Here is a 27,180-nt window from a genome sequence, read left to right as displayed (position 1 = left end):
AAGTTCACATGCAAGAGAGAGAAATGGAATATGATATGTGGTTGCCCTCACATGGATCAGGAGGAAAGAGTCCAATTCCAGGGCCCTTAAGCTAAGGTCAAGAGCTAAATATTCTCTGATTCTTGCAGCAAGGGCAGGAATCTGTGATGACACTGAGCACAAAAGGGAGACCTTTGGGTCAAGCTCAGTGCTGCTTTGGCCTCATGAAGTCTTAGTGTGCCTGCCTTCAGCTTGTTCTGGGAATGTTGCCAACCAAAATTCTCTGCTCACTGGGTAAGTAGCTTTTTAAACATCTCAGCCTAATCATGGGACGTAGTATGCAACCATTTAAATTAACGACCTGCTATGAATCTTTATGAGGAGACTTTTCAAGTTGAGTATCATGCAGATGATTAGGTTTTGCTCTCTGGATGGTCCTTCTCCTGGCTGTGAGACTTCATGGGAGAATGCTGGGAGCTGTAGCTAAATGCCTCCTAGATCAGTATCATCAGCCCTGATAGTTTTGTCAGCTATGTGTTTTACACAATTCAGTGAAAGTCAAGTTTTAGTTGATCTCTGTGGGGTTTTTTAGCTTATATTTGGGAGTGCAGGTGAGAGGAGAAATGGCTCAGTGATCTGCTGTGATTCTCTTGCATCTGACCTGGGGGTGGAAAGGTTTCATACCAAATTCAAACCATGGAGTCCCAGGCAAGACGGCAAAGCTCACCAAGGTCTTCTTGTGTGTTTGATACCCATTTCACAGTTTGTTTGAGCTCACTTACCAATGCCTAATGTTCACAACATGTATGAGGGTGGAGAGCTTCCACACTGATGAATGCAATCGTAATGACTACAAGAGAAGGAATACAGAGAAAGGATTTTTGCTTGATCATTTGCAGGATATGATAGATCTAATTGCAACAGCATCCAGCCTCTGTCATGCTGTGGCCATGACTAAGCATTTATGAATTAATAAATCTGACTAAATCCCAGCTGACTGGATCTTCATTTAAATTAAATGCAAACACATACATTTTTTTTATACACACACATATGTTGTAAGCCTGCAATCATATTTTGCCTGGTAGCAGTAGCTTTAGTTCATAGAAACACAGTGTGTCAGACCCTGTTCATCTCTTGATATGTGCATTTATATGGGCCAGAGTTCCACATGATGTAAATCAGTGATAGCTACTAAATTCACTGATGAATATTAACTGAGGCTGGACTGTTTCTATTTGCAGCACAAGCCCTGCTGTGTTTTGTGTTTTGATAAGAACCTAAAATAAATTACAGAGGGGGAAAATGTAGTTCAAGCCTCTCAGTGTAGAGACTTCTGAAGCAGAAAATACTAGTGTTGACAGCATTTTACTTTCTGAGAAGACAGTGAAACAGGGGACTGCTGGGACTTAGGACTGACCTCAGCAAATTCAAATGAGAAGTAGAATATTCTTAAAATATAACATTAGCTGGGTGAGGTATAACAAACTGTCAAGGGGAGGAGTGGATTCTCCACGTAAATGGTTTCTTCTCCAAAAATTACTGCCTGCCTTTCTTTCTTTCTTTCTTTCTTTCTTTCTTTCTTTCTTTCCTTCTTTCCTTCTTTCCTTCTTTCCTTCTTTCCTTCTTTCCTTCTTTCCTTCTTTCCTTCTTTCCTTCTTTCTTTCTTTCTTTCTTTCTTTCTTTCTTTCTTTCTTTCTTTCTTTCTTTCTTTCTTTCTTTCTTTCTTTCTTTCTTTCTTTCTTTCTTTCTTTCTTTCTTTCTTTCTTTCTTTCCTTCTTTCCTTCTTTCCTTCTTTCCTTCTTTCCTTCTTTCCTTCTTTCCTTCTTTCCTTCTTTCCTTCTTTCCTTCTTTCCTTCTTTCCTTCTTTCCTTCTTTCCTTCTTTCCTTCTTTCCTTCTTTCCTTCTTTCTTTCCTTCTTCTTCCTTCTTTCCTTCTTTCCTTCTTTCCTTCTTTCCTTCTTTCCTTCTTTCCTTCTTTCCTTCTTTCCTTCTTTCCTTCTTTCCTTCTTTCCTTCTTTCCTTCTTTCCTTCTTTCCTTCTTTCCTTCTTTCCTTCTTTCTTTCTTTCTTTCCTTCTTTCCTTCTTTCTTTCTTTCCTTCTTTCCTTCTTTCCTTCTTTCCTTCTTTCTTTCTTTCTTTCTTTCTTTCTTTCTTTCTTTCTTTCTTTCTTTCTTTCTTTCTTTCTTTCTTTCTTTCTTTCTTTCTTTCTTTCTTTCTTTCTTTCTTTCTTTCTTTCTTTCTTTCTTTCTTTCTTTCCTTCTTTTCTTCTTTCCTTCTTTCCTTCTTTCCTTCTTTCCTTCTTTCTTTCTTTCCTTCTTTCTTTCCTTCTTTCTTTCTTTCCTTCTTTCTTTCTTTCTTTCCTTCTTTCTTTCTTTCTTTCCTTCTTTCTTTCTTTCTTTCTTTCTTTCTTTCTTTCTTTCTTTCTTTCTTTCTTTCTCTTTCTTTCTTTCTTTCTTTCTTTCTTTCTTTCCTTCTTTCCTTCTTTCTTTCTTTCCTTCTTTCTTTCTTTCTTTCCTTCTTTCTTTCTTTCTTTCCTTCTTTCTTTCTTTCTTTCCTTCTTTCTTTCTTTCTTTCCTTCTTTCTTTCTTTCCTTCTTTCTTTCTTTCCTTCTTTCCTTCTTTCTTTCCTTCTTTCTTTCCTTCTTTCTTCTCAAACCAGACATAAATTAGTGGATGGCATATAGAAAACTGGCCTGTGTTATACAAAAGGTCAGGACAAAATTATCTACATAATTTCTTCTGAGCCATAATCTGGCCTCTGAATCTTTGTGTTTCTGTAAATCTTGGCATGTTGAGTTCTTGAGCTCAGCTGTGACTTTGTGGAATAATAGTTATTAATAACATATATACTCTGTAACAAAGTTGGGAAATGAGAGCTTTTCTCCATACATAAGAATGCAAACCCGAAGTTTTCATGTAAATTGTAGGTATGAATTCAAAATGAGGTTACCTCAAAATGAGGCTCACCATTGGTGAACAATCCATTTCAGAGATACAAGACACTAATTCAATTTAGCTTAATTTTGGAAGTGAAAGAAGAAAAATCAATCTGAGGTCATAAACTCAGAACCAATCTGTTCTCAGAAAGATTTAACACAGTTTAAAAATCCCTTCCTATGTTCAAAGTATACTTCAAATGAATTTCCTCAAGTTGTCCTGCTGTGGACAGTTCTGTGGTTATGGTAATCTTGCTTGTGCCTTTCATAGTCTCCACACTGAAGCCGATGTTTCCTTATCTCTTTCTGGTAGTGATAACTCTGCCCTTCATCTCGTAGATGACTGTTACCTTAAATGCAGAATACATTTAATTGGATGCCTCTCAGTTTGGAGGCAGTTTATTACTTCAGGGCTTAACATTTTGTCTTGGCTTCTGATTAGCAGGATGAATGCTGATTCAATGTTGTCTTCATTCTCCAGGAATGTTGAAGAGGTAAATACAGTGCCTTACTGAACATGGTTTAGACCACAGGAGTTGCTGTATTCTCTCTCTCTATAATGTATATTTTTTTAAAAGAAAGAAATCTACGACTGAAAGCATACTTGTTTGATAAGAACCAGAAGCATGGCAACAGGGCACCACACAGGCTTGTTAAAAGGTCTAACCAGGCATAACTGCGTGGTCTATAGCCTGTGAATTGAATGTGGCTATTTGCTCCAGGTTTGGTGATTTAGGGTTTTCATATTGCTGTTTAAGTTTTAAATTCTCTTTCTGTCTTAAACTCCCCATGTGCCATGAGAGATGTTAATCCTGCCTAAACCATGTCAAAATTCAGGAGAAATTGTATGCCATACCTATGACTATTGTTAGCTGCTTTGGACAGAGGACATCTGTGCAATATATAAAGAATGAGAGTATATAAAGAGGCACTCTGAGGTGACCTGCATTAATGCTTATCTAAGCTCTTAATACTTGTCTAAGGAGAGTATCTGACTGCAAATCCATGTGAATAAATGCATTGTGTCAGGAAAGGAGAGGGCTTTTGCTTTCCTTGTTATTCAGCTGAACCAAACTCCATATTGTCTTCAGAGAAATCACATCAGGAAGAGAATTGTTCCGGTGAATGTGAATGAGTGATACTGGTGGGCTGTGAAACCTATGAACTTCTGCGTGCTTTCTAAAAGAGTCAAATGCCTTCAGCTTTCAGGAGCTGGTACTTTTACTCATGTTTCGTGCAAAGATGTTGAAACACTACCTTGTATACTTGATGGTCAGAAAATGTCATCTATTGTTCTGTCCCCTGGTATTGTACTGCATTGTATTACCTTATTAGATTCTATTTCAATACTCTCTTTAGAAGAAGTGTTAGCTTGTCCCAGGAGGCTGGAAAATCCAAGGATAAAAATCCACCAAGACTGTTTAATGTGTAGACACCATCTGTGTCACAGGAAATTCACGAATCACAAACCCACAGGTGCTGGGAGAGTATTCTGGATAAATATAATTGCTTATGTACCCTGGCTATGTTATTATTCTCTAGGTACCTGATAGTGGCTGGAGACAGAATCAGGGGTTAGATGGATTTTTGATGGGTCCTTTACTCGGTTTTTTTGTTGGAATCTGCTTCAACCTCCACACTGAGTGTATACACTCAGGGTACTCTCTGTTCCCTTAAATGATTGTGTATAGATGATGCTGAGAGTCTTACAGTCGTTGTTACTTTCATGATCTCCCCTTTCAGTCCCCACTGTACCAGGTGCTGTACAAGTCTCTGCAACCACAGGCTTTCAGCCAAAGGGTGGGGTTTGCATCTGCATTTCAAGATTTGAGAGAAGTTCTTGCACCACTGAACCCATAAGACATTCATAAATCTCTCTTTCCCAAGAGACAAAGCAGATGTACAGTGAGAAAAGAAAAGATGAAAACTAGAGTGAAGGGGTTTAACCTGTTGCCACAAAACAGTTTTTGGCATAGCCAAGCATGGAATTTATTTTGTTGGTAGCCTTAGCTGTCCTATGCAGTGGGCAATTCCTCCACTCCCCTGCTATCGTTTCATGAAAATGCTATTGTACAAACTATTTAAAGGCTTTGATTAAAACACTTCCTCTTTCCAAGCACCAGGAGGTGAATCAGAATAAGTTATCCTACATGTTCTGGCAGTTCCAGGATGAAAGACAATAGTTTAAGACAAGTAGTTACAGTGATTTACATTGTTGACCACTTCTGATCACTTTGCTCTCTTTAACCCTGGCTCAGCCGCTGAGTATTCCCTGCTCTTTGTAACCCTGTTCATTGCCTGCTGAAATAGAAATAGACCTTTGGAAAAGACCTTTGAGATCATCAAGTCCAACCTATCATCCAACACCATCTAATCAATTAAACTATGGCACCAAGCACTCCATCCAGTCTCTTCCTAAACACCTCCAGTGATGGTGACTCTACCACCTCCCTGGGCAGCCCATTCCAATGGCCAATCACTCTCTCTGTGAAGAATTTCTTCCTAACTTCCAGCCTAAGTCTCCCCTGGCACAGCTTGAGACTGAGTTTGCTTGTTCTGGTGCTGGTTGTCTGGAAGAAGAGACCAGCCCCCACCTAGCTACAACCTCCCTTCAGGGAGAGTTGTAGACAGCAATAAGGTCTCCTCTGAGCCTCCTCTTCTCCAGGCCAAGCAACCCCAGCTCCCTCAGCCTCTCCTCATAGGGCTTGTGCTCCAAACCCCTCACCAGCTTTCTTGCCCTTCTCTGGACACATTCCAGCAAGTCAACATCTTTCCTAAACTGAGAGGCCCAGAACTGGACACAGGACTCAAGGTGTGGCCTAACCAGTGCTGAGTACAGGGGCAGAATGACCTCCCTGCTCCTGCTGGCCACACTCTTCCTGATGCAGGCCAGGATGCCATTGGCCTTCTTGGCCACCTGGGCACACTGCAGGCTCATGTTCTGCCTACTATCAACCAGTACCCCTAGGTCCCTTTCTGCCTGGCTGCTCTCCAGCCACTCTGACCCCAGCCTGTAGCACTGCATGGGGTTGTTGTGGCTAATGTGTAGAACCCAGCACTTAGATGTGTTAAATCTCATGCCCTTGGACTCTGCCCATCTGTCCAGCTTGTCAAGGTCCCTCTGCAGAGCTCTCCTACCCTCTAACAGATCAATACCTGCCCCCAGCTTCATCTATAAATTCTACTTGACACAGTATTTGTTTCAAGGTAGTGAAATACACACTTAAAATTGTTCTGGATCATTAGGTGGTGCTGGGTGAAAGGAAGTATTTCAGTCAGAGCTTACAAGCATTTTGTCTTATGTTAGCTCTTTGACAACACTCCAAGAGGTCAACTTTTGTCTTGTTAGTGTCAGATGTATCACAGAGTATTCAGAAGTCAAGAAGAAGAAAGATTTATCAGAAATCATAGATGCAGTGGAATAGATGGAACTATAGACATATGGTACAGGTAGGTAGTGGTCAGATGTATAGCTTCAGGGAGGAAGCTCTTGGTCTGTATGCATTGACCATGTATAGTAAAGTAAGCTGACTGCAGTTTAATCAATAATTTCTAAGTTATCAGCTCTCATTCCTTGTGTTCTGATGGAAAATGTACTTTGTAGAAGCATGTTACATGTATTTTTACTATTCCTTTGTAAGATAGGGTTTGCCAACAAATCTCTGCAGGAATTTTCAGGTCAGGACCTTTATTTGTATACATTGTACAGTGCTGAGCCCTCTGGTGGTGTTCAGCAAAGAGAAACCACAGCACAGAGGCCAGCTGAAGTCATCTCCGGTGTAATGGCCTTGAGGCTATTCAGGATGCATCAGGAATGAATTGTGCCTGAGACATGAAAACTAGCCTCCTCTTGTGCCTGGAAGCACCTGAGCATGATACTTCTGTGTAATCTGAACAAAAACTTGAGTTTAGGAAAGCTCAACAGAACCATTGTTTTCCTTCTCCTAATAATGTTCCTTGTACAGTATATTAAAGTAACATAAACCAAACCATAAACAAAACAGCCAAAACCAACCCCCCAAAACCTTTGAACAACTTTACTGTTATCACACAGCTGTCATACAGTTGATCTGATGTTGCTTCTTAGCCCTGAGTATTTGATCTACTGTCATCACTTTGCTCTGTACTAGACTGTGAACAGACAGAATAGATTAACTACCCTTCTTTTTTGGTAAACTACAGCCAAATAATCCCTATCTGATCCTACCTGGGGACAGTTTCCTACAGCTCTTTCTTTTTTATGATGAATGACCAATTTAAGTGTGACTGTTAGAGATCAGTATGTACAAGTATCAATGTGTTAGCTTACAATGAAGTCTGTACATGCTGCTGCTCATAGACTTGTTTGTGATGGAGCTGACTGAAGGTTGAAAGGAGGGGAACAATAGGCAGGGGAATTTTGATGACTGAGAGGAGGTAATAAAATGTTACACTCATGTTTCTTGCATGCAAATTTATGTTGAGTTTGCAGATTAGGAAGTTTCACTGCTCATAATATTGCACACCTCTGTCAAAGGAGGCCAGAAGGTTTATCTTCTGTAATTGCCTCCATGAACCTGGAGGCACTAATCTATGCTGCCTATGGTAGTGTGGTACAACCTGGTGCCATGGGGTCTGGTCCCCTGAATGGGTTCTGCAGTGCCTAGAGCTTCTGCATTTATTTATTAACAACTGTCAATAAAACCTTTCTCTTCTCAGTACCACTTTTTAATGTAGTTACTAAGAATTTGGATTATGTGTTGGGCAAGCTGTTAACGTAAGGCACCTATGTGCACCTGTCCACTGAGAAGGATGATCTTCTATCAGACTGGACTTCAGGAAATGGCTGTTACTAATCATTTATTGAGTGCTGACAGCCTCTTCTTCTGTGTCGAAAATAGTTCTTCCCTATTAAGACTGCATACTGAGAAAGGCAGGCAGTGCCCTATAAATCATGATCAAATACAACCATACTGTGATGATTCAGTATGTGATTCATTTAAGATTGGAGGGAAATAGGAGAGATGGGAAAAGATGGGATAAAAGCACTTTCCTGAAGAATGTGAAGTGCAGATCACAGATTATTTTCAATTAGATTTGCTGTCGTGCAGCTTTTGCATGCAGGCAGGAACTGGTCGTCACGTGAACTGTCTGCTTTATTCAGAGGAGCAATGCTTAGATGTCCTTCTCAGGAGCTACTTAAAAAGCAGTTCTGTTTATCTGCAAAGGAAAAAAACATTATAGATGTTGCTCTGCTTTTCAGCCCTAAGGTTATGTCTATTTTCACCAAATTCTTGCTAAGCATTTGTTCTTGAATCAAAAGATGCTTTCAATTGATGAAAGCAATTAAACAATTTGAAGAGTGAGTGTCTGTGTTAGGTCTGACATAAAGGATTTTAGTGTCTCAGAAATTCTACACTGAAGGTTTCTGATGTGTGTCAAAGAACTTGATTTAAACTCAGATTCTGGGGCAGGGTGTGTGTGTATGTATGATGACACGGGAAAGGAAGTCTGTCAGTTTTGCTGTCTGAAAAGGTGTTCAGAAGGCTCCACGGCTTTTGTCAGACTTGCTGTCTTGTGTGAATGACTTAGAAGTTCAAAGAGTCTGCTACACAGACCTGTGTCTGAGAGACTGATCTCCCTCAGGAGTATCAACCATCAAAGTTTGTTGATGATGACTGAATTATTCTCCCGGGTAATAGAGAAGAAGCCAGTGGGACCACTGTGAAAGTAACAACATAGCAGAGGAAATGCAAGTCTCATGGTTTGGCCTGAAGTTGTGCCTTATTAATATTTAAACCCCAAAGTGTCCAGTTTTGGGCAGATATGGAAACAAGGTATAATATTATCATAATCCAGGGGCTGTTCTGCTGTTGCAGGCTCTCTCTTCCTAGACGGCAGGAGTCCTTTGCCCACTGTGCTGGCATAAGCGCTGGAGGTAAAGTATTTTCAAAGGGACTCTGTAGGTTTTGAGTGACATGATAGGTAGATGAAGTTATTACTGCCCACAAGTGTTTGCTTTGCTCCTCTGATGGACATTGTTGCCCTGAGATAGTGATGTCTGACTTGCTTGGGAAGTGCCACTGTTTCCAGCTTAGCATGTTCAAGTTTTCCTGAAGCCTGCTTTCTTTGCTTATTTTTATGTGCCAGCCTGACTGTCAGTGGCTGTGCTACCTTTGCTGCTCTGCAGCTTCTGTCTGAGCCCCACACACATCCCCTTACTTGTCTATGAGATGTCAGTGGTAGTTGTATAAGCTGTGTCTCCAGGGCAGTTGCAGACATGCTGATCACCCACACTGACAAGAAATGGCAGCCCACTTAGCTTCTACCTAGGCCTATGCACCCTCTTCCATCTGTTCAGTCACCAAGGAGTGAGACATGGGGTTGCTGCATCTTCAGGGCTACAGCTGAGCTGTGGCTCTAGACCCAGGGTCTTGAGCCTAGGAACTCCACTCTGCTTTTTGACCATGCAGGTGCTGTGCAGGTAATCTGTTCAGCATGCCTGGCTGGACAAATGGAGCTTTTTCCAGGCTTGGCCAGGGGCCTTCTGTATTGTTGCCAAGAGGGAATCTGCATCTGTTCTTCTGTTCTTCAGTCTGGATCATACTTGAGCTTTTGAAGCAAATCTTTCTAGTACCACACTTCAGTTAACATCATAGAGTAGTCTTGGACTGCTTTTGTGCATGTGCTCTGGCTTAGCCTCACCCAAAAGCAGTTTAAGACCACTCTGATGTTAACTGCTCTGTAGTACCTGCTGATGCAAAAGTAGCCTTAGGCTGGTGTTAAGGATGATGCTCAGGCTGCAATGTTCCCTAATGACATTGAGTCTTTTGAAAATATGGTCTGTTTTCAGATGTACTCCAAACCAATGGTGCTTGTCATAAACTGTGAGAAATCTTCACAAAGTTTGGAAGTGAGAAGGAGAAAACTCAAGAACTTCAAATACTGCTTGTTAAATCAGGATACAGACCTTGAATGACTCAGAAATACCAGAGTCACCCCTCCTGTCTCTTGCACTGTGTGTGGTATTTCACACCAGTGCATACATGATGGTTCTCAGATTACCAAACCACAGTGGTAGCATCTGCCCCTGGGCTTATGGTGGTATAGACAGGTACATTCCTGCAGGGTAAGGTGAATCTCAGCTGGTGCCAGGGAGGTGGCCTGGGGAGATTTTTCCTTGGGGAGATGCAGGGCACTGTCTCTCACAGAAAAGCCCTTCAGACTACTGCCTTGGCCTCAGGACTCTGCACCATTTTGGGCTGGTAGGTTCATCTCTCCTCAAGAGGGCAGCAAGGCCTTAGCAAGGGCACCTATACTTGTGAGTCTGCAGGCCTTGCAGAGAACTAGGGACATTTTAGCAAGGCTTTCACAGATAGGTCATGCTAACGTGTCTCAGGTCTGTGTCAGAGCCATCTGTGGAGTCTAGGTAGCTAAGATTTTTCTGTCTTTACATCAAGGATTTTGCCAAACTTCAGTGCAGCAATATGGGCAGCCTGTGCAAAATGAGCTGAACATCTGTATGGCTGTGGGTGGACAGGAATTCTTAACACAAAGATGTCCAAAGGCTTTCAACAAGGGAGAGGGCTCCTTTAAATTAAAGGTACCAAGGACAACTCTGAACCAGTTTTCACCTCTGAGTCACCAGCACATGTCAGCTTATGTTCTTCTCCTATTTTCTAAAACTTTTTGGCAAGGAATTCTAGCAACCTGCTGTATATCGCAGCAAACCAGTGAAAGGTTAGGCACTACTTGGATTGTTAACCTACACCTTCTGTTTGCAGCCAGCAGTCTCAAGATGTGCTTCATGGAGCATTTACTTGTGTTTTGAAAAACTGTCAAGGTAGTGAGGCTGATGGACCTCATCTGTAGCTCCAAGAGTAAGATGTAGACTGTGTTTTGGAGTGGTTCTGATATTAGTAGTACTTCAATGGCTTTAAAAATGATGAGATATCCCTGAACACCTTTGTGCAGTGAGGGCCTTATGTGGACTGGAAGTGAGACAAGTTTGGAAATATGCCATGCTCTTAGCTTTCTGCATAACCATTCTTTACTTGTGATGTGGATAAACCCACCCTTCACCACTCTCTGCACCAGAGAACAGGCCAGCCACTTGCTGTTCAAGTCAGACCATTCCCATTGCTTTAACCAGCCCTTCCCATGTATGTTTTGCATGTGGAAACAGTAGGGGAGATAGTTGTGGAAGGGAGAAGGAGTGGATCAGTGAAAAAGCCTGCTAAAATGTGTTCTACACACAAAAGAAGCTTCACCTAGGTGAGGAGGAGGAAGGAGGGAGGGAGCTCTATCTCTGCTAGTAAATTAAACAATGCAGAGGAATGTTCTTGGGCCGGGAGCGTGACTGCCAGCCCTGGTGAACTGTTAGAACAGTCCCTGGCGAGGCTCTGGCATGTGCCAACCAGCACTGCCCCGGGTAGTTTTCAAGTATGGTTTGGCAGCAAGCGTGTTGCTGGGACCGTCCCCAGTTGGCTGTTTGCATGCAGCCTCTCTGTTTTGAAGGTTAAGGGTGTTTACTGGCGGAGACTCAGGCCATTCTGTGCCAGCTGGCCTCCATGCCCAGGAATGTTCCCAGGCACACTTAATTTACTTGTATAGATATAACCTGATGTTAACAGTTATCATCTGTCCCTGAATCTCACATCACTGGGCTAAACTACTATGGTGCTGCTTGTACACAAGCTTTGTTTTACCCAGCAGTGCCTTATGCTGCACAGTGTGTTAAGGCTCATGTTGTGTGCATTTGAAATCAGGTCAAGGCATCTTCACTGAGAACCCTGACTTAGACAGCAGCTTTGCCTCAGATATATTCCTCCTGTAAGTGATCCAAGCAATGCTGTTTTTGGGACTACAGCAATGAACCCCCTCCTTTATGGTAATTCAGTTCATCAGCAGTTTAGGTTGGCCTACTGCATTTTCTTATGTACTTCTCATTAAGTTTACTTTGAAATTGTTGCTTTCTAAAGGTGGAATCCCAGCCCAAATAAACTGAGTGGAAAATTCTCACTGGGTCTATAAGGACAGGATTTTACTGTAATTTCCACTATCCACAAACTCTCTGTATTGATGGTTATGTTATTTTAGAGGCATCTCTAGTATTCTTTGTAGTTATTTTCTTCCAGTGTTTCTTAGCCTTCTGGATCTCATATAATTTCTCTTCCTTTGCTGTTTAAAATTCTTTTCCTCTCTGCATCTCCAATCCATTTCATTATGTGAAAAATCTTTGATGTATTCATTATATAGTTGCTGAAACTATATTTACAGAAGTTTAGGGCAACAGATTGCAAAAAATAACAGGTCTAGTGGAAACTACAGTTTTTGCATGACAATGTCTCCTTTTGGACTGCTAGCCATGAGACATATGTCAAGGCACCTAGGTCTGTATTGTTTCTTCATTCTTGACCTTCAAGAAAGTAGAATGTGTTCTAGGATTGGTGTAGTTTTCTGTTCAGAGACCAAAGAAATTGGTACACATTTCAATGATACAACATCATATCTCTAGTAAGCTGTTAGTCAGAGCTGAGATTGTCACCAGACTTTGTGATGTGGGAACAATGGTGATGTTGCGTCCATTCTTTATTAGGTGACCCTAATAGTGCTTTGCCGGTGACCTCTGTCTCTAAGCCCAGGCAAACCAGACATTTTGGTTCATGATATAATAATTGTATTATTTCATTGTTTATTTTTGTCACCTGTGCAATGATGTCATCAACACATAACCTTGAGGTAGCCATTTTCCACCAATATGGAGTGAATGAGTTGGGCTGAGGAATACTGATGATAAAGATTATTGTCTTTATACTTTAAGAATACCCCCCAGTTTTTTATAGACCTCTGTCTGAGATGCATCTAAGAACTGAAGCCAGTGAACTGTTTTTATATAAAAAATAAATACATGGCATGGTGGTAGCCCCCTTGGATGCAGAGTTACCACCTTCTCCTCCTGTAGCCCAAAACTGTCAGATCTGGCATATATATTCCCATATTCTCCCTTTTGATTTATTTTACACAGTTGGAAAATAATCACAAAGTCTTTTACTCTCCTCAGCATGGTGCAGCTGACCAACAATCAAATAATGGATCTGGAGTGAGTTTGCAGTAAATAAAAGAACAAGTAGCCCCCCTGAGTCTTTAATACTCTTATTTACATTGTGTTTTTGAAGGTAAAGTTGCTTCCTGATTTCTCACTGGGAGCTGAACATCTGAAATGCTTATGCTATTAAAATCTGTGACTACTCCATCTGAGCAAACAGTTTCACTCAGATCCAAAGTGACAGTCCTGCAGAACAGATGTATTAGAATAGAATAGAATAGAATAGAATAGAATAGAATAGAATAGAATAGAATAGAATAGAATAGAATAGAATAGACCAGGTTGGAAGAGACCTTCAAGATCATCGCGTCCAACCCATCAACCAATCCAACCCACCTAAACAACTAATCCATGGCACCAAGCACCCCATCAAGTCTCCTCCTGAACACCTCCAGTGATGGTGACTCCACCACCTCCCCAGGCAGCCCATTCCCCTTGTTTTAAATTCATATGTTGTATATCTCACCATAATACATATCCATATATATCCATTTTGTTCCAGTCTTCTCATCTAATTTGGTGGATACAGCTCCTCAGTGCAGACAGAAGCAGTTACAAACCATACTGCAATGTATATCTCCCATATCTTCTTAAGAGATGCATTTTGTTCTCCTTTGGACCACCAGCTCCACAGCCAAATTCACCTCTTTGAGAGGAAAAGACCAATGGCCTGAAGGAAATTGTTATGGTTTAATGAAACAGTAAGAAAACAAATATTAAGTTCTTAATGAAAGAAATGAAAATGAAAAGCACTCAGTAGTCAGTACTTTATGATCCATGAATTCCTTTCTCTTGCCCTGCAGAAAGCACATGTGTTCTGCAATTGCTGGCCTGATCCTGTTGGCAAATTTTTCATTCAATATAATGCTGCAGGATCAGGGATTTGGGAAGACAACTAGGAACAGAAGATGAGACCTGCTGAGACATAAATCCAGTCTTCTGCTATCATGGGCTTTTCACCACAAAATCACTTCCATAAACTTTTCAAACCTCTATCATTGATTGTCAGATTTCTTTGTCTTCACAGCTGCCCTTGGCATACTTTTCTAGTGACTCACCTTCTAGTTCTTTCCCCAGATGAATTCAGTCCTGTAGATGCCGCTTTGTTGTTGAGCCAAAGCTGTTCTTTTGCTTGTATGGATCTCCTTTCTGCTGCGCATCCCTCTGACATACATGGCAACAGCAGCTTCTTTCTCTCTGCCTGTCATTGTCAGCTGTAGCAGCCAAACTCTTCTAGTCGTCTGCTGTGGGATGGTGCTTTGGTTGTGTGAGGCTCTTTGTCCTGCTCTAGAATTCACGCTTACTAAGAAGGCTGGAAAAATACATAAGGTAACACCAATGTTACTGTCACGTTGGAAACTACCCTTAACATAACAGAGTGTTGCTTTCCCAGCTAACAAGAAGGCTGGTTATGAGCCACACCATTGACACAGGACTCAAGATTTGAGTGGAAACTGAGTGGATGGCTCATTTCTATGGTTACTGGCTTCTGTGTTTCAGTGGGTTCAGTCATCTTCCTCTCTGTTTTATAGCTCCTTTACCTGTTGAGTTTGTGAACTCTTCAGGGCAGAATCTGCCAGTTTCTGTGGGCAACTGAACGCAAGAGGATGACAAGTGAAGGATTCTAGAGAGGGAGGACTGAAATATGAGTAGTTGTCATGACAGGAGTACTTTCAGAGAAGTAATGATAAAATAATGTAATCGTTTTGCTACGTAAGTCGCACAGGTAGGCTAAAATCAAAGTATGTTTGAGCTAAGGCTTTATTGATGGAAATTTGCATGGAACACATTTTCTCATGGAAATTCAATTTTCTACATTTGAAGCTGTATTTCTTGCAGCTGAAGTGAGTGTGCTTGTTCATTGTGAAGATAACAATACAGCCAATGAATTGCATGTGCCTGGGTAAACTCTAAACGCACAAGCCTAACATGGAATATAAATCTAAATGTCTTGCACATGCTATGCAAATTCAAGAGTCTTCAATAGGGCCCTGTTTCACCAAGGAGCTGATTCCAGAAAAGCTTGAAAAAGCAGTGGAATAACTTTAACATTATTAACCCACATAAAGACTCCTGAATATAGTACAAAAATCACTCGTGTTGATATTGGCTTCCCCCAGGAAAGAAAAAGAGATCAAAGTTTTTTTTTCCCCTGAAAATATTAGTCTTGAGTTTGTTTTCAGATCTTTAATGTAAAATTGCATTTACTTCCTATGTTTTCAAGACTGAAGCATTATTGTTACTCCAGTTCAGTAGGCTTTTTATAATCACTTCATATACTCACATTTATTTAGCTCTTTCTTCAGAATGGCAAGGAGATGATTTTCCCTTCAGAAAAGGAGAGTCTTTCCAAAGATGGAAATATCTTATAGAATCACACCTTTATGTTATTCCTAGATTTGTTTATAAGGTTAGAGTCCTACAAAGTAGTCAGAAGTAATGTAACTGGCTTGAAGTAAACTGCTGACTCCCTATGCTTTGTTCTTTTTTCTTTTTAGCATATTCTGTCTCTTAGGGCATTGTAATGCTGGGTTACTCAACAAGATGAGAATGCTCATTTCAACAGGAGCTAGACTAAAGCTGGAATTTTTTGAAGAATATGACATATTGTCTTTTAATATGACAATTTCAAAATGGTGTCTGCATACTCCTGTCAAAACAGAGAGAATTATACTGCATCCAAAAGGGATAGATTTGTTTAATGTCTGCAGATAAAACCACAGAGTAAGCTTCTTTAGTACATCTTGAGTTTCTGCTTTAGACTTTTATTTGCCAGGGACCACAGTGATGCTGGGATTTTGTACAGCCTTGAAAGCTGTGCTGAAGCTGACTAATACACTACCAGTCACTGATCTGTTACCCTCACTAGACAGGCCCTTACATGAAGTGAAAGGATGTGAAAAAAAACCACTTTTTTATTTCATTTTTTTTAAACTAGACTTTTTAGATTCTCCAGCTATCAGGAGTAAGAATACCTTTTTCAGTACCTTTTTGCTGGTACTGCAAAGATGAGTCAATGTACTCGAAGCAGCCTGGATCAGGGTGTCACCAGCTGTTCTGTTCACTCTGCTGAGAAGAAATGATCTAAGTTATCCTGGTTCCTCAGAGGACTGAGAGACAGCTCCAAACCCAATGAATGGTCCATTTTTCACATGGCTTTAGACCTCAGGGGTCACCTGAGTGAAGACCTGTCCAGTCTTCAGCTGCTTTTTCTTGTCTAGAACCAAAATAGCTAAGATGGAGGCAACAGTAAGAACCAGAAGGGTTTATTTCTTTCCTTCCAAATTAACACGCTCTCTTACAGTTATGGTGTTAGAGGGGAGGTCCTGCCTGAGTGAGGAATGTGGCACAAAATAAGTTCCTTACCACAGGTTAATTGCTGTTGGGAATATTTATGAACAGGCTTCTTTCATGAAGTGATTTGTTGGTCTTAAGTAACTGCTTTATCTCATCAGCTCCACAGCACAGGAAATCTAATGTGAAGGTTTAGTCCCAGCAAAGTATGCTTGGCTTGAAGAAAAGAATCACACTTTGGAAAAAAAGGAATAATGGAATGTTAAATAAGTAATGGCTTTTGCAGCTTGTTTGCAGTTTGATCTTTCTTTGCTGTAAAAAAATATTTCAGTATTTAATTTCTGGGGCTTAATTTGTGCCTTTGCTTGAATTCTTTTTTAAGGAATTTCTTCTGCTTGGATGAATTTGTTTCCTACAACAGAAGAATAATATTGCAATAGATGGTTTGCATTTGGCTGCCAGAAGCCCCAGCTGTTGGTAGGAGGATATTCTGAACAAGTGTGTAAATAATGTTAAGACTGATGGGCTTCCCTGAATCTCCACAAAAAATATAGCTTACCTCCCCTAGGCTTCCAGTCCAGGAGAAGTTTATGTTTGTATTACTTTGACTTTTGTAGGTCTGTTCACATATTCAAGAGACAGAGAAATGCTCGCCTGCTTGTCCCGTTGGAGTCACACAGCTATGTCTATGTTGCTGTTGCCTGCAGCTCATGGAAACATGCTCAGACTACCTTCACATTAAGTCTTATCACTGTCTCATCACTGTTAGTACAGATATGGGAACTTGGAGCTCAGCATGTAGTACCAAGATCTGGTTGACCTGTGCTGAACTCTGTGCTGTGTTAGCCATGCATCTCAGCATCCAGCCAGCTTGGTAAGGATTTGTCCGTAGAATGTGTAGTCATGACTTCCAGGTATGCTCAGAGACCTTGCAGTAAATGAGGATACTGGTTTAAGAGTCACTTTTGCACTCCATTGTGAGGGTGACAGACATTATTTGACTGACAGAGGGGCAGAGGAAGAGTTTTGGTAAGCAAGATGATTCTGGTGTCTCCATGCACACGTCTCTTGTCTCGGACATCCCTGAATTTCTCCACACTTGAGCTCACTAGGTTATGTACCCTGCCTTACAAAAGGAAAGCTGATGTGCAGAGAAATAAAATGATTTGCACAGGGTCAGGAATGGTAGAGCTGAAGACCAAATCCAAGTCTCTTGAAACCATGCCAGTACCTCAACCACAAGGCCACCATTCCTTCACAGTGTATTTTCCTTTGACTCTAGCAGCTTTTGCAGCTGGCTGTCTTTGTAGAGCAGATCCAAGGCTCACTGAAGTCAGTGGGAATCCACTTACTGATTTCCAGCAGGTTTTGGATCAGTCCAGTTAGGTGCTTTTCTCTTACACATTGGAAATAACACTTCTGTCTTTTAATGCTTCCTTTACCTGTCCCATTTGTGTATTAGGGAAACTGTACAATTTGGGATTAGGTCTGTTTATTTCACTTTGTAAGGACCTCTGGCAACTGTTTGAAAACACTGATAGAAACCACGGTTATTGCTCCCATCTCCCCACTGGAAATTTCTGCTCCTTCAGAGCACAGCTACATAAACAGCTGATTTGGCATTTTGCACAAGGGAAAGAATGGAAATGCCTGGCAGAGTGGTGGGAATGAGTTATTGGAGGTGAGGGGGAAGGGCCAGAGCCTTGTAACTGCCAGTAGAAGAAGAGGTGCTGGATGCTGAATCCACTGTTTGTGTGGCTGCAGCCTCTTTGAAGACACAGGAACTATCAGATGTGGGTGGGAACAAATCTCTTCAACTGCTAATAAAATGTTATAATGACTGTGATCACTGATCACCCAGTTGGTATTTAACATCTGTATGTGAAGATTTCCTTTACTTCCCCAGTGTCAGTATCATCTGCTTCCCCAGACTGCAGAAATGGTGGATGGGAATTCACTGGGGTTTTTAACGTTCCCCTATTTTCCCATGTGGGCCAATACCCATTTTTCTGAGCAGACTTTACTCTGCTCATGAAGAATTTGATGATCTTTTATTAAATCAGTGGCTAAGTTACCCATGGCTTCTGTTGCATGGCTTCATTAAGTTCCCTCTATGAGGAAGGGAGAAGGCTGAGCAGAGCTGAACACAAAGCTGATGTGCATCAAAACCTACCAAAACTTCAGTTGTATTGCTGTTGACTGTATTGGGCCATCAAAAAACTACTGACTGCTGCTAAGGGTGTCAAGAGCATTGAAACTGTCATTTAGATCAGGCAGTCTGCTTCAGCTGCATTATAGTCATTATCTTTATTTAAAATTATATGCATGGGCTAGAAACTCAGTTGTGCTCCTGGCAGGTCCCTTGATTGCTTGCTGATACTGCTGAGGACCACAGAGCCTGGATAGATCCCAGTCTGCATTAGATTCTTAGTCAGTTGTTGCAGTTAGAGAAATAATTTCTCTGTGTGCCTGGGAGCCCTCTGTCATCAGTGGAGAAAAAACAGTTACTTCCAGAAAGCAATTCAGAAATTTACATGGCGTGCAAGTACCTCCAGTCATCCTGGTCCTGCAGTTGTTTCTGCTGACTGGAGGGGGAGTTCTGTAGGTGAACTCCTGGCTTACGCAGTTTAGTGAAGTGCCTGAAATTAGGTGAAATAGATTTGTGGGCTGGTGACTAGTAATTTCTCATGGACCTCACTTAAACTTTGATGGAGCTGCTTAACTATAGATATGTTCTTTAATAAGGAAAAGAGAAACCTGTGGGAAAACAAAGAACAATCACACGTACTTGCATCTGGCAATAAAGTTTTTTGAAAAAAGATCCATACAGCAGCTTGTTCCCTTTGAACTTAATGCTATTAAAATGTTCAGCATGAAGTTTCTATTTTTAAAATAGCAGTTGAAAGACATGCCCAAGATTAATAAGAAGCTAAATTGAAACCACGTTAGTTCATAGGTAACACAGACAAACACTGAGTTAATGGGGAAGCATTCTTGAGCAGTGTGCGCTCATGTGGGCCACTGCTTGTTTGGTTTTTATGTTGTCTTTCTTAGAAAGCAGAGGGGGGTAGAAATACTGGGCTGTTAAGTTTTTTATTTCTGTTTTCAGACTGTTGTTCAGTCGAGTTTATTAAGCTTTCTGAATAGCCTATGACAAGTTAAGACATCATCTACTACCCCAATATGCAGGGAGTTGCTAATGTAAACCTTTCTCCAGCAGAAGTGTACAGCAGGTCATCCCGTGGAAGGGTTTAAGACAAGCAAGGAGATGTGTAACAGTCATGAAGGATGTGTATTGAACTATTTACCTGGAAGAGAGAAGACATCTGACGTGTTGCAAAAAGTGGAATGGGTTGCCCGGGGAGGTGGTGGAGTCGCCGTCATTGAAGGTGTTCAGAAGGAGACTTGATGGGGTGCTTGGTGCCATGGGTTAGCTGTTTGGGTGGGTTGGATTGGTTGATGGGTTGGACACGATGATCTTGAAGGTCTCTTCCAACCTGGTTTGGTTTATTCTAATAAAGGTTTATTCTATCTCTGTCTCTGCTGCTGTTGAAGCAGATGCAGATTAGAATAGGCAATTCTTGGGTAGCTAAAATGCTGTACCTCCAAGGAAGTGTTTAGGAAAGCAGTTGCAAATAGAAGTTTGTTCCAAGATGGCAACAGTCTTATGCTAATAGCCATAATTTTCAGCCCTGAGAACTGGATGGATTCTAGTTTTTCATATTAGATGAAGAAAAGGGAGTCAGCGCAGGGAAGCAGGGTGTTGGTATGTTGTACTCTGGAGAAGAGCTTTGAATTCATTGGCACTGTGACTGCTTGCACAATGTCAAGATCTGGCCTGTTGACTGCAGTGGAGTTAGGATGATCCTTGCCAGCAGCAGAGCTGTCCCATATGGCTTTTATTCTCTCCCAGATTATTATAATTTATTTTTTTTCTAAGTCTGAAGCAAACTGGCTGTGTGGTAATAATAGAAGAATGAGTACTAGAGGACCTTGTTAGCAGCCCAGTGGAGAATGTGCAGATAGTTGTTCAGTTCATGAATTGTTAGCAGAAGCAGTGAATGTTACCAGCAGGCCCTGCATGGAGCTGCTTATGGAATGACCTACCATGAATAAACTGCACAAAACATCTAGTGTATGTTTACATAAGGGAGATGTCTGCAAAATATTAAAGTAGTAAATGTACTTATGTGCATTTATATGTGCATTATTACCTTACACTAATATCTGTATTTCATTATGAGTAATGAAATGTGATATTAAGGCCTTATCGATAACATGCTGAAGACAGGGTGCTTGCCGTTAGCTGTGGCTTATATCAGTGAAATGCCCCAAGACTTGTGCAACAAGCCAGTCAGAGATGGTTCCAGCTTTGCATTGCTGCCACTGACACCATGGTGTAAGGAATGAGCAGGGAGGAACAGACTTGTCCACACAGTGTGGTGATGGATGTGAGAAAAGGACTTGTTGGAACAGAAGAACAAGATAAAGGTGCTCTCAGTCAACTTCAACAATGGCCTCAGCCTCTTTCTATGCCAGTGTGGCTTCTAGATATTCTTCACAAGACCAGGTTTCTGAGTACTTCTCTGAGGATGTTTGGTTTTCAGCTGAACGCTTCATGACTCACAAGTTTGGGGTCGTAGTTTTGCGACCAGTTTATGTTTTATGAATCGAATGATGGAGATTGGTAATGGGGATAGAGTCAATGACAAGAACCTCAGGGAAGGCCACAGATATGGGAGGAGGAATCTGCTGCTGTTTAACAACAAGACATGAGCATCTTTCCAGCTTACTGTTACAATTACTCTGGTTTTGTATGAAGAAGCTACGTGAGCTACAAAGCTTCAATAAATTAAGCTGTGCAAAGCCTCCAGATGAACGGCACAGGTAGTAACTGCACAGTAGCAGCATTGCTAATTAAAGTGTTGTTTGTTTGTTTGTTTTTGTTTGTTTTGTTTTTCCTGGTCAAAGTTGTTCAATATTAAAGACGAACAACAGCAATAGCAAAAAAACTCTCACAGTCTGGGATGTTAGAGGAAGAAATCTCTCTCCTTTTTTTTTCTTCCCCTAATTGACCAAATAGATCCTTTGTACAGATGCTGTCCTGTTTACTCCAGCACTTTGGAGTCTTGAAGTGGTTGTTTTGGCATTTTATATTGTTGGTAGAAGTGGTTTGAAACGAGAACTTTTTCTATTGAAATCAAATTTGAAGTTTCAAAATGATTTTGCATACCCCATCAGGATACCAGGCACTCAACAGGTTTGGAGTCAGTTGGGTACTCACTGTGTAGGGCATATCCTGAGAAGTTTTAAATTGGAAGTGTCAAAACATTTTGATTATGAAATGTGAAAGTAAGACATTTGGCAATAGTGATTTTATATTCTCACATGGGATAGTATAACTGTAATAGTGAAGAGGGTATAACAGTGCACACATGTGGTAGATATTAACATTTGTTTTCATGCAATGTACATGTAAGGCGAAACAATGAAATACAGTGATAGGGTGAGAATAAAATATATGAGTCAAGATTAACTCAGAAAGTTAAAACATTTATCTGAAGTTTCTGTAAAACATTTTGATTTAAAAAAAAAGTGGTATTTATTATGTAAAACTACTACACCAAACTGCTCCCAGCTTTCAACCAAGTTTCAGTCTTATAAGTGAAACCAGTGCTTCTCAACAATTTCCATTGTGGCAGTCTCTAACGTTGTTAAGCTTGTACCATGCGTGTTGAAACTGTACATGCTGAGGTCTGCTTCAGGCTGAAGGGCTTTTTGAAATGTTGGGCAGAAATACTTTAGCAGTTTCTGAGGTCGAGCACAGGGAAGCATACATTATTTAGCTTACATTAAAATACCTCACAGTTGTTTCAGAAAAGAGCCTTAGAAAGGATTGGAAATCAGGATGCTAGAACAGATTCTTTGCCTCCCATGTATCTGTCCCTGTTGGGCCAAGGTGTGAAGTTGTGTAATGTTCTCCCATTCATAGAATCATGGAATCATGCAGGCTGGATAGGATCTCTGAGGTCATCAAATCCAATTACTTCACCCACTCCACCAAGTCTGTCACTGCACCATGTCTCCACTACACCAGACCCATATGGTTTTTAAACGCTTCCAGGGACAGCAATTCAACCATCTCCCTGGGCAGCCTGTTCCAGTGCCTGACAACCCTTGCCATGAAATTTTTTTTCCTAATGTCCAGTCTAAACTTCCCCTGGCACAGCTTGAGGCCATTCCCTCTCATTCTGTCATTAGTCACTTGTGAGAAGAGTTGTAGAAAGCAATAAGGTCTCCCCTCAGCCTCCTGTTTTTGTAGACTAAATGGTCCCAGTTCCCTTAGCCACTCCTCAAAGGAGTTGCTCTCTAGGCCCTTCACCAGCTCATTAGCCTTTCTCTGTAACCACTCCAGTGCCTTAATGCCCTTCCTGTACTGCAGTGCCCCAAACTGAACACAGAACATGAGGTGCGGCCTCACCAATACTGAGTACAGAGGGATGATCAACTCCCTGGTCCTGCTGGCCACAGTATTTCTAATACAGGCCAGGAGGCTGTTTACCTTTTTTGTCACCTGGGCACACTGCTGGCTCATATTCCTCCACTTGTCAAGCAGTACCTGCAGTACCACACAGTTCTCTAGCCATTCTTCCTCAAGCTTGTAGCATTGCATAGAGTTATTGTTGCCCAGGTGCAGGAAGCTCATACAGTTGACCTCAGCCCATCGGTCCATCCTATCCAGGTCCCTAGGGACCGTGGAGTCTCCCTACCATCAAGCAGATCAACACTCCCACATAATTTCGTATCATCTGCAAACTTACTGAGGGTGTATTCGATCTCCTCATCCAAGTATTGAACAGGACTGGTCCCAATATTGAGCCTTTGGGAATACCACTTTTGCCTGGCCGCCAGGTGGATTTAACTCCATTGACAAGTACTCTATGGGCCTGGCCATCCAGCCAGTGCTTTACCCAGCAGAACGTGTGCCCATCTAAGCCTGGAGTAGCCAGGGTTTTTTTTAAAATGAGAATACCATGAGAAATCATGTCAAAGGCTTGTGTCAGACCTCAGCAGCTAAATTCTATGCTAAGGTCAAGGAGGGTTTGGTGGAACCAGGGACTTATATATTTACTTTTTTTTTTAATATTGCTTTTATTGTTCAAATGTGTAGGCAAGATTTGGAATGACCAATAGCTTCAGGTACTCTGTGTTCTTGATTGTTCTTATTAGTTATTTATGCAGTTTCACTGAGGAAAAAGCATCTGCTTGCAGAAAAGTGAGTTTGTTAGTGGGCTGTCTGCCATTCTTTCTGTTCTGCCTTCAACTTCAAGTCCAAGTTTTAACGCAGGCTCACAGGCATGGTGAGAGGGTGCTGTCCTTGTTGCCAAAGAGGAGCCAGTGTTGCCAGAGATCTAATCAGGTGGTGACACCAAGGACTAGTGGAGATGTTTGTGAACATGGAAAAAGTAGTTCTCCTGGCTCTCCCAGCCAAAAGGCTGGCCAGAAGTAAGGTTTCAATTATGGGCAGAGCTAAAGTATGTTTGTATTAATGACAGATCCGTCAGCTAAATCACAGGTACTCTAACAAGAATGTATGTGATGGGATTACTTGCATGTTGCTGATTCATTTGACATAGCCACTTCCTTGATTTTGGTTAATTAAGATACATGACCTTTGTTGGCTGAGAAATGGCATCACTGAACCCAAGTTTCTGCTAGAAGTTTAAAATGATGGAGTTTCTTGAGCTGAAAATGTCACCTCAGATCTCTGGGCGGGGGTCTGTAGAGAAGGGGCAAGTGTTGTGCAGCCGATTATCACACTAATGTAAACCAGGGCGGGGTGGTTTCCATTCGTTTGTCTTCTGCGACAATCTTCAAGACCCATTTGTGGCTCTTTTGCCCTCGTTCTGGAAGGGCAGCACTGCTGCTGCCCCTGCAGCTGTAGGTGCTGGGCCTCAGCTGTGCTCTGAGGGGAGGCGGGAATTGCCCCTGCCAGACACAGCCAGTTCCAGCTGGTCCAGTAGACTCACTGCAGGGCAATGCTGTGTGCACTGCATAATTGATAACATTTGAGGTATTTTTAATCAATTCCTTCATTTGGGGGGAAATGACTGAAATCTCCTTTCTCAGAAATGTAATAATCTTTTGTTTAGGTTGTTTTTGTTTGTCGTGTTTGCCTTAATGGAGCCAGTCAATGCCAGCAGGGAAATCCCGCATATGAGTTCATTTTTCTGACGCCTGATTTCTTCAGACCAGGCCACACTGTGTGATCCTGGTGCCATCTGAACATGGACCCCTTTCTGTAATTCAGCCTCATGAAGGAAGGGTGAGCTTAGCTCACATTGAATTTTAGCCTGAGTTTGAATGCACTGGGGCTATCTTTCTCCTTTTGGCTTGCATATTGTGCCCAGGGGCTCACCACTTCTGCATGGGCTCTACATGTGGAGTGGAATGTAACCTGGTTGTCCAGGGCAGGCTGCTAATTACAGCTTTAATTTGATTGTGTTTAGGAGGAGACAGATATCCAACCTTTTCTTACTTGTAACTCGGAATCTGAAGAAAGGCATGATAGCAGATAAAGTGTGCTGACAGACAGGATGGCCTCGATGGCAAATTGCCCATCAGGTGAGTAAAACCTGCTATTGATGAGCCGAATGAAAGGATGACTGTTGCTATAATGATATGTGTAGATAGATATAGCTGTCTATCTGCATACATATATACTCATTACACACACATATGTATTTATGTGTTATTAACAAAATCAGTTCCAAAAAGAGTTTAAAAAAGAGAAGAAACAGATTGTTTCATGTTATTCTTGTGTATAGACTTGCTTGTGTAATAAACTCCCTTCATTTCCTCTGGAGACTTTTAAAAGAAGTTGCCAATGTGTAAGCAGTGCAGCTTTAAAGAAACCAACTGGGATCTAAATAGTTTCTTACAATGCCTACAGTTTTGTGATAAATAAAAAAATTGTACTTTGAGGCAAAAGCAATGATTTCACAAGAAATTAACTACTATTGTAGTTAATTGTATTTTCTTACTGTACTGTTGTACAGTAAGAAAATAAAAGCAAAGGTCTGCTCTTAGCTGTAAATACTGCAGATATTATTTTAGTCTTCAAAGTTGTAAGCTGTGGTTATGTCATTTGCAAATTGCTGCAGCTCCATTGCTTTGAAAGGGGAACAGCTGATTTATCAGCTGAAGATCTGTCTTTGCATTGTTGATGCATTGATGATTCAGAATTCTAGGATCACAATACATTACAAATCATTATGGTAGGTCTACAAAATGTATTCAGGTTCTGTGGTGCATTATTTCTTGAGTAATCCCATTTATTTCAGAGGCTTAAAAGTACTCAGGAAGACTGATTCCCCTGGAAAGAGGAAAAGGTAATCAGTTTTGAAATTTGGTTGCTGGACGTATTACCACAGCCTGCTTTCCTGTGTGGTGATGAACTTAATTGCTGTCACACCAGTTCTGGTCCTTATTCCATGCACTATTGTTAGCCAGCCATGCTGGGTTTAATACAGCACCCCTTGAAATTGATTGGAGTCTTTCTACTGACTTCATCAGACATTAGGTGTTTAGGGATCTTGAACTAGATCAAATAGCAGCTATTAATGTGTCCTGGCTTGCCTCCAGCTTTAGTTATTGCCTGTGGTGCTTATACAATCTGTTTGGTGTATAAGTTTCTCTCACTTCAATAAGAAAGAGAATGACTCAGAGCCATGATATGCCACATGGTGTTTTTGTTTGTATATTGCCTGTTACCTTTATATTCAAAGAAGATAAATCCAACAACCATCTAGTTAGTGACCCTTCCTATATGTGTTTATGTATATGAAGGCTGCTGGTACATTTATATGAATGATCAAAATGGTTATGGAAGTTCAAAGCTGTGTTCATGCTCACTCAAAGTACTCATTTTTCAAAACTGAGACAGATGTTTGGCTGTGTTGGAAGCAAAAACACAAAAACTGGGACAATGGAAACGCTGGGGCTGGGTGCTGAGGATGCAGAAATGGAGCTGGTTGAGTTAGTTCTAATTTTAAGATGGTGTCACTTTTTTAATTTAAATTTTGGGAAGGGAAAAAATAATAAAGAAAATAACTGCAAAAAATAAGTAGCTTGCATATGTCTATACTCTGTTGAGAGCTGAAGAGCAGGGACACAGTTGATAAAGAGCCTACCAATGTCAAAAGCAAGTGAGGTTGCTATTGTAGGTGCTGTGTGTGTTTTCTGTACTACAGATTGATGAGATCAAGAAGGCCACCATCCAAAGTTTGGTAGCTCCTATCACACTAGAAGTTTTCTCCCATTTCTCTCCACTTCCACAACAGTTTGTCCTGCTTTCTGCTTTTTCCCCTCTGGTTATGTGAAACAGGTGTTTCACGGGAAGACTGGGTGCTTAGAGCTATACTTGCTGTCTCTCACAAATAGATCTTTTGTACAATAAAGAGAGAGAGCAGTGGGAAGGAAGGGTGAAGGAGGAAAGCTGTGTGTGTTTGATGATGTAATTTATTTAGCAGAGGTGATACAGTAGTCAAGAGATGCAATGAGAGGAAGGACACCTTTTAAGGAAATGTACCACTGAGGTTGTATACCAGCAGGCTTGAAGCAAACCACAGCGTATCTGTTAGTGGCGAGTGAAAAAAGCTCATTGGTTTTGAAGCCTTGGAGCTCAGGTGCAGTGAAAGAGAATAGGGGCTCATTGTTGAGGCATGGATCAGCACTCACTTTTATTCCTTCCCCTGCCCACCTCCTTCTTTGGCACTACAATAATGAGAATCTTGTCACTCCTAAGACATACTGGCATAGATCGCGTTCACTGATGGACGTTCAGTCAATGCATGTACAATGGTTTGTTTCTGTTGATGTATG

At 41.3% G+C, this 27,180-nt stretch overlaps 1 protein-coding gene across 1 annotated transcript in view; it reads left to right on the top strand.

Annotated features, from left to right (window-relative positions):
* BMP2 (bone morphogenetic protein 2) overlaps window positions 1-27,180 on the top strand; it is a 139,556-nt gene that overhangs the window by 4,627 nt on the left and 107,749 nt on the right. Inside the window, exon 2 of the mRNA XM_068153216.1 lies at window positions 24,807-24,921. The gene's annotated coding sequence lies outside the window, so the exon portion shown is untranslated. The remainder of the gene's footprint in view (window positions 1-24,806; window positions 24,922-27,180) is intronic.

This window comes from Melanerpes formicivorus, unplaced genomic scaffold, assembly GCF_026170545.1.
Source record: "Melanerpes formicivorus ecotype bairdi unplaced genomic scaffold, bMelFor1.0.p_v2 SCAF_25, whole genome shotgun sequence".
NCBI lineage: Eukaryota > Metazoa > Chordata > Aves > Piciformes > Picidae > Melanerpes > Melanerpes formicivorus.
Note: the sequence above shows the minus strand (reverse complement) of the source record. Positions and strands in the feature narration are given on the sequence as shown.